The following is a 7,699-nucleotide window of genomic DNA, read 5'->3' on the forward strand; positions in this document are numbered from 1 at the left end:
CCAGGACGACGGGTGTCTCTGGTGCCTAAGACGACGAAATATCTCCACTTGTCACGTCAAGGTTAAAACGTCCAGACACATAAAAAATTATGCTAAGCAACTGTGATTGCTATGGTTTGATTATATCATTTTAAGGCAGTTATTCAATTTTGAATTTTATTTCTGGTTATCACTATCACGGAACGGGTTAGATAGTGCTTTCCATCCGCAGTTTTTCTTAATTTATTCATTCAAATGGTTTCGAATGAGAATTAGGAAAAGTGAAGGGAATCAACGAAAAATCAATAACAAATTTACTGGCAAAGATAACTAATTGCACTTTTTCTAAATTCATTGACCTGAAATTAGTCTCGATGTGCTTGACAAATGAGATTCTTTTTACTGCGACGACTTAGAGCCATGGAGACGTGACAGCAGCAATACATGACCATTACAATACACAGGAGCCTCAAGATTCCGCCTGTGAAAAAGCGTGGATAATAAATGCATTTCAATGCACTAATCAATTATGAATACCTTCGTAAACAGCTTTTTGGGTCAAGACGTAGCCAACTTTGGCATCCGTAAAGAAACAAAAATTGGAAAGTGCTGACACGAGAGAAGTGGTGAAGCTACAGCTGCTTGGAAACGTAGCCAATTGGGCGTGGACCAGTTTGCCTGTCAGAATACCAACAAAAATTTATTCTATTACATAACATGAACATCAGCTCCGTTCAAGTCCGTACTTTCCAATTTGCAATAGGCCAGCAAGTAGAGGAATATTTGGCCATTGTTTCCAGACAAATGCCAAAGTAATTTGACACACACCAAATCACCTAAGTAACAATAACAATTTAAACCATTGGAAAATCTAGAGATAACTAGAAAAGGTTGTACCACTGCAGTTGAAGCTCCATGCCATATACAGACAAAACCAAAACATAAAGCCGTTCCCATCAACTTCGCCCAGACTTTGTCTGAAGTCCCTTTGAATGGAATGTAGATGTAACTAAGAAATAAAATGAAGTAAAATCAATTACAAAATGAAATTTATAATTAAGCTTATGGTTTTTTACTGCAGCATGAAATTGTACAGTCCTCGATCAAAATCGCGCCACATTTGGGAATAGAGATGAATTCGTCCTACACATTTGGGAGGAGGAGGTGAATCAATATGATCCAATTTCGCCAATGAGGATGGCAATCCGTACAAAACCAAATATTTGGTCATGAAAAACTGCCCAAGCGTGTAACCGAGTCCTGCAGCCGACCAAATATCCAAGTGCCGAACAATTCCTGGTAACGAAAGAATTGTGATGCTACTGCACTGAGTAAAATCAAAATAATGAAAATACCAATGTGATATTGCAACGCGGTATGATAAAAATAATGTAAGGCAAACTGGTGAAAGAACCACCAAAAGAGGTAGCGCGCGATGAGTGCTATGCTCTTAGTTACGTGAATTAAACTACAATTCTGACTCACAGGATTTTCTAGCTTCAAAAAGGGAAAGAAATACAAAATTCTTCAGAATCATGAAACTGGTAAATACAGATGTTGTACTTACAGATGCTTTAAATTCCCGATAAAGCATTAACGGCCCCGTTGGCAATAAGGGAAGATAGAAGCAATAGTGGTAAAACTTCATAAATCTATTTTTGTAAGCATCGGAGCGACTATCAACCAAATAACTGATTGAACGAGCATGAGTCCATGCCAGAATTACCGTGAATAAATACTCTTGAGTAGAATTATCTTCAAATAGATCTGTCTTTCATTCAAAGTCTGTTTTTAACTTCAATGAATAACTTGTAATAATTTAATTCAAGATTATCTATACTTACTTTGAGCTCTGAGAATAAAGAAGAGTGCAATGTAAGTGTAAAGCTTATACAGACAAGCCAAACAAAAGCTAATGAAAAGAATTTTAAAATCCATAGGAATAGCACTGGTTGGATAAACATGAAGACTGTTAGTTGCAGTCCAAGCATGCTCCATAGCCAACAAAAAGACATGGCTGTACTGATTATAGATACTGATTGTGGATACTTTCTTTTGATTGTCAAACTAATGATTAGGTATGGGATGACAAATTTTAACCACTTAAAAAAAATGGGAGTCCACATTTTCCATTCGAAGTCAGCTGTATCTACCTGACGACCAATCCATTTCCAGCCAGAGACCAGATCTTCTGCAAGATATTGGGAAAATCCTATTTTATAAAAAGGAAATCATTGAAATAACAACTGGTTTTTAACTTAAATAAAATAATTTAATATTTTTTACTGTCACTGGCTAAATGAAACTGATACATGGAGTAGAGCACCGATCCTGTCCATGTAAGGACATAAATAGTTAACTCTATTGAACTTTGATCTGTCATTTCATATGATTTAAATACACAGAATTTTTGACGTCCTATTTATTTGAAAGCTCTCCGCGCCAACTCAAAGCAAATGTATTGTCATCCGTTGATCCGAATCGTTTGTTATTGTTTTATACATGGTTTGAGTTCGTCGTCTGCAACAACGTTGCCAAGCACACAGCCACACACAAAAAAACTGAGCGAGAAGCGGGTAGGGTCTGATGTCTGAATTTGCTGGTCGTTTTCCAAATGTAAGGGAAGCAATTAAAGTTGTGTTTACCTTCAAATTGAAATAGCATGAAAGCAGAAATAGGAAAAAACAATAAAATAAACATTCAAATTCAAATGCATTGTAATTCACAATGGTCGAGATCTGTTATTTACACGCACAAGACAAGCTCCGTTCTGCACAGGATTAGTTTTCCCCCCAAATATTACAATCATCATTCCATTCACAGAAACTCCATGGTATATTTCTACAATGGCTTTGTCTAGATCTTTCAATTTCGCTTTGCGGTCCAGCTCTCCTTTTTCCAAAGAAGTATGAACAAGGGTGAAGTTGTTGTTGAAACGTGAACGTGATGTTACTGTTACGGCTTCATTTAAATCACTAGCAACGAGCATTTGAACAGGCTCTGCCAATGATTCTTCATCTTTTTTTCTCTTGACAACAGCCGAATTGAGTTTAAGTAATCCTGGGCGATAAGACTTTTCTACAGAAGGGTGTGTGGTGATTAACGTTGCACTCTTGTTGTGACTTTGAATGAAAGTAAAGAGCTTCATATGAATGAGATTATCCTGGTTATTTCCCTGTAAATAGAACACGTGAATCAAATTATCCACGCAACTCACGCAAATGTGTACACTGTGTTATACGGTGTGAAATTAAACGAACCTCCGCTGACGAATGAGGAAAGGAATCCCTAATTAGAATAACATCTCCAAATTCTGTTCCCATTTTCATCTTCTTTTGTACTAGCTCCATTGCAGCAATTGCATCTTCTGTCGGGTCATGACCATCTGAAGAATCCTGAATGCGACGGCCACAGAATGAAGCCGCCCGTTGCCGCTCGTGTAATCGAGCCAGTTCTCCTTCTAAGCGCGCGATTTCCTCCGTTTTGTCATCGATGATACGAGACATTTGGGCTGTTTCACCACCTACATCTTGTAAACGGGATTCAAGTAGAGCGATATTTTGCGTCATCGAGCAATACCACTTGTCCGATCGGTAATCCCTATAAGAGTCGAGCCAAAGTGGAAGAAAACGGGCGTCCTTGTGTGCGGTTATAACTTGAGTTCCCATGAATTGATTTTCATCCCAGTTTATAACAAACTCAAATTTGCGATACTTATCCAAGGAACGAATTACGTAAGCATCGTTGTCAAGATAGATTCCTCCATATTTCATTAAAACATGTATTCGGCCAATATCACTTCCGTGGTAAAAGCGCCATCCTTCATTCAATTTTTGACCGAAGATTTCAGCGGGAGCTTCAAGAAAGAACACTTTAATCCGTGACTATAGATCCTCGTCCTGTTTAACCAAGCCCCAGTACTTCCCTGTGAATTGAACATCCTCCACATCGGTGTGAAAGAAAAACTGATCCGGTTTGTGATTGCGCATGGCAGCTAGCAGCACCATGTAATTGACAAAATTCAACTCGAATGTTTGGAAGCGGATGAAGTGTATAATGTTGGGTACAATAAAGTGCTCGGCACCTGTCACATTATCGAAATTGTCGAATATTGACTTGTGTGATTCCGTATCGTCAGGCTTCTTTTCGGCGCGTTTCTTTTCAGCGATAGCTGACGTGTACAGTTGTCCAACAGCAGGCGCAGAGATTTTTACAGGATTTGTGAAATAGATTGTTGTAAAGAAGATGGTGGCGATAAATAAAAATACATACAGGCTACGGGATTTGAAAAATTTCGGGGAAGTTAAAACCATTTTCCATCTGAAAATGTATTCGTTATTCGTTAAGAATAAACAATTTTTATGAGAAAAAGAATCTAACCACTCTACCACTGAGTTGAGCTAACCGATTTGAAGTACCCTACGACGGAGAGTATCTCGTCTGAATGCGTACTAAATGTTTACATAAGACATGTTATCATCGTTATCATGCTGCATACGCTCCAAGTGGATTTGCAAGAACAAATTTTTCTTTAAAGTTAAAAGTATAACATAAGTTTGTGTTCTATTTAGCACAACCGAAGCACTGAATCAACACCCCATCTTAGTTATTTGCGGTTCCTCGGCTGATTATGAGAATTTATGTACTAAAACTAGTGACTTTAAAGAATTTAACTTAAACTCTACCGGCACCAGTACTCTACCGGAGTCCATGACCAAACTGCACGTCCCGTTTCTCCCACGGCATACAAAGCATTGAAACATAAAATTTCTAGTTAACGAATCTAGAATAGTTAGGCAGCACTCCTTCTACCTTTTCAACCACGAACAGCAGATGCGAACAGGGAAGTCGGTAAGATGTTGCAAACCAACATGTACAACTTGCGAAGTTTGCTGGTATGTTGTGCTCTCCCGACTTCGAAGACACTACATATGACGTAGGGCCCTGCGTCTAAAAAGTAGTTCACATTTAGCAACAGATTTTTTTCTTTAGATATTGACCAATAGTTACCACTATCATAGCGTATGTTGTTGTGGGTTTTTCTGATTGTTTCTGGACTAGGTTCCATCCAAAAGGTGTTAAATATTCTCTTAGCGCGGCCAATCTCGGTGGTAAAATAGAGATGAGGAACCTAATTTCAGATTCAAGAGACTTGACATCGCGATCAAGCAATCTAGTCGTAGCAATGTCCAGCAACGCTTATTCGTTATTCGTTAAGAATAAACAATTTTTATGAGAAAAAGAATCTAACCACTCTACCACTGAGTTGAGCTAACCGATTTGAAGTACCCTACGACGGAGAGTATCTCGTCTGAATGCGTACTAAATGTTTACATAAGACATGTTATCATCGTTATCATGCTGCATACGCTCCAAGTGGATTTGCAAGAACAAATTTTTCTTTAAAGTTAAAAGTATAACATAAGTTTGTGTTCTATTTAGCACAACCGAAGCACTGAATCAACACCCCATCTTAGTTATTTGCGGTTCCTCGGCTGATTATGAGAATTTATGTACTAAAACTAGTGACTTTAAAGAATTTAACTTAAACTCTACCGGCACCAGTACTCTACCGGAGTCCATGACCAAACTGCACGTCCCGTTTCTCCCACGGCATACAAAGCATTGAAACATAAAATTTCTAGTTAACGAATCTAGAATAGTTAGGCAGCACTCCTTCTACCTTTTCAACCACGAACAGCAGATGCGAACAGGGAAGTCGGTAAGATGTTGCAAACCAACATGTACAACTTGCGAAGTTTGCTGGTATGTTGTGCTCTCCCGACTTCGAAGACACTACATATGACGTAGGGCCCTGCGTCTAAAAAGTAGTTCACATTTAGCAACAGATTTTTTTCTTTAGATATTGACCAATAGTTACCACTATCATAGCGTATGTTGTTGTGGGTTTTTCTGATTGTTTCTGGACTAGGTTCCATCCAAAAGGTGTTAAATATTCTCTTAGCGCGGCCAATCTCGGTGGTAAAATAGAGATGAGGAACCTAATTTCAGATTCAAGAGACTTGACATCGCGATCAAGCAATCTAGTCGTAGCAATGTCCAGCAACGCTTATTCGTTATTCGTTAAGAATAAACAATTTTTATGAGAAAAAGAATCTAACCACTCTACCACTGAGTTGAGCTAACCGATTTGAAGTACCCTACGACGGAGAGTATCTCGTCTGAATGCGTACTAAATGTTTACATAAGACATGTTATCATCGTTATCATGCTGCATACGCTCCAAGTGGATTTGCAAGAACAAATTTTTCTTTAAAGTTAAAAGTATAACATAAGTTTGTGTTCTATTTAGCACAACCGAAGCACTGAATCAACACCCCATCTTAGTTATTTGCGGTTCCTCGGCTGATTATGAGAATTTATGTACTAAAACTAGTGACTTTAAAGAATTTAACTTAAACTCTACCGGCACCAGTACTCTACCGGAGTCCATGACCAAACTGCACGTCCCGTTTCTCCCACGGCATACAAAGCATTGAAACATAAAATTTCTAGTTAACGAATCTAGAATAGTTAGGCAGCACTCCTTCTACCTTTTCAACCACGAACAGCAGATGCGAACAGGGAAGTCGGTAAGATGTTGCAAACCAACATGTACAACTTGCGAAGTTTGCTGGTATGTTGTGCTCTCCCGACTTCGAAGACACTACATATGACGTAGGGCCCTGCGTCTAAAAAGTAGTTCACATTTAGCAACAGATTTTTTTCTTTAGATATTGACCAATAGTTACCACTATCATAGCGTATGTTGTTGTGGGTTTTTCTGATTGTTTCTGGACTAGGTTCCATCCAAAAGGTGTTAAATATTCTCTTAGCGCGGCCAATCTCGGTGGTAAAATAGAGATGAGGAACCTAATTTCAGATTCAAGAGACTTGACATCGCGATCAAGCAATCTAGTCGTAGCAATGTCCAGCAACGCTTCTATGACAGAATTCAGCTTCTTGCCTTTGGCCTCAAACCAGTTGCTCTTGTTTTGTGTTGCCCATATAGTGGGAACACGTGATAAACACAAACTTAAACTTCCACTTAGGGTCTAACTGATTCTTAACTTTAGCGTTGTAAGCTTCAATACTTACAGTGTCATTAATTTTTAAAGGGAAATTATTCTCTTTTGCAAGAGCGTCAGCAAATTCCAGTACATCATCGTAACTGTCAAAATTCTTACCAACCACTAAACTGTCGAACAAAGACATTGTCAAAACAGGAACTTAACAAAGTAAGACTAATTATAAGTAGTAAAACAAGAACAAGAAGAGAAACTTAAAGCTGACACAAACTTAATACAAAGTAAAAAACAAACAAAAAGAAAGAACAATAACTACAAAAACTTACAACTTAAACAAAGACTAAAAGTAAAACGGGAACTTAACAAACTAAGACTAATTATAAATTGTAGTAAAACGAGAAGAGAAACTAAGAGCTAACACAAACTTAATACAAAGTACAAAACAAACAAAGTAAGAAACAAACGATTTATAGTGAATCGTGAAACGCTGGACTAATAGACTATTCATTTGGCGCCTAAATTGTCCTTTCCTTCAACGACACAAGAATCCATCGTTTCACGATTCATTATAAATCGTCACAAAATAAGCGAGAAAGGGTGTCTAAAAAAACAATTTTTTAAGGCACAAATAAATAAGCCAATCTATTTGACATTTTTATTACATAATCAAGAAATCACGAACAAAATTACAC

The 7,699-nt window shown here is 37.9% G+C and overlaps 1 pseudogene; it reads right to left on the minus strand.

Moving 5' to 3' along the window:
- Positions 1 to 209: 209 nt before the first annotated feature.
- LOC124343451 lies at positions 210 to 3,546 on the minus strand (annotated as a pseudogene).
- Positions 3,547 to 7,699: the final 4,153 nt, after the last annotated feature.

This window comes from Daphnia pulicaria, chromosome 6, assembly GCF_021234035.1.
Source record: "Daphnia pulicaria isolate SC F1-1A chromosome 6, SC_F0-13Bv2, whole genome shotgun sequence".
Lineage (NCBI taxonomy): Eukaryota > Metazoa > Arthropoda > Branchiopoda > Diplostraca > Daphniidae > Daphnia > Daphnia pulicaria.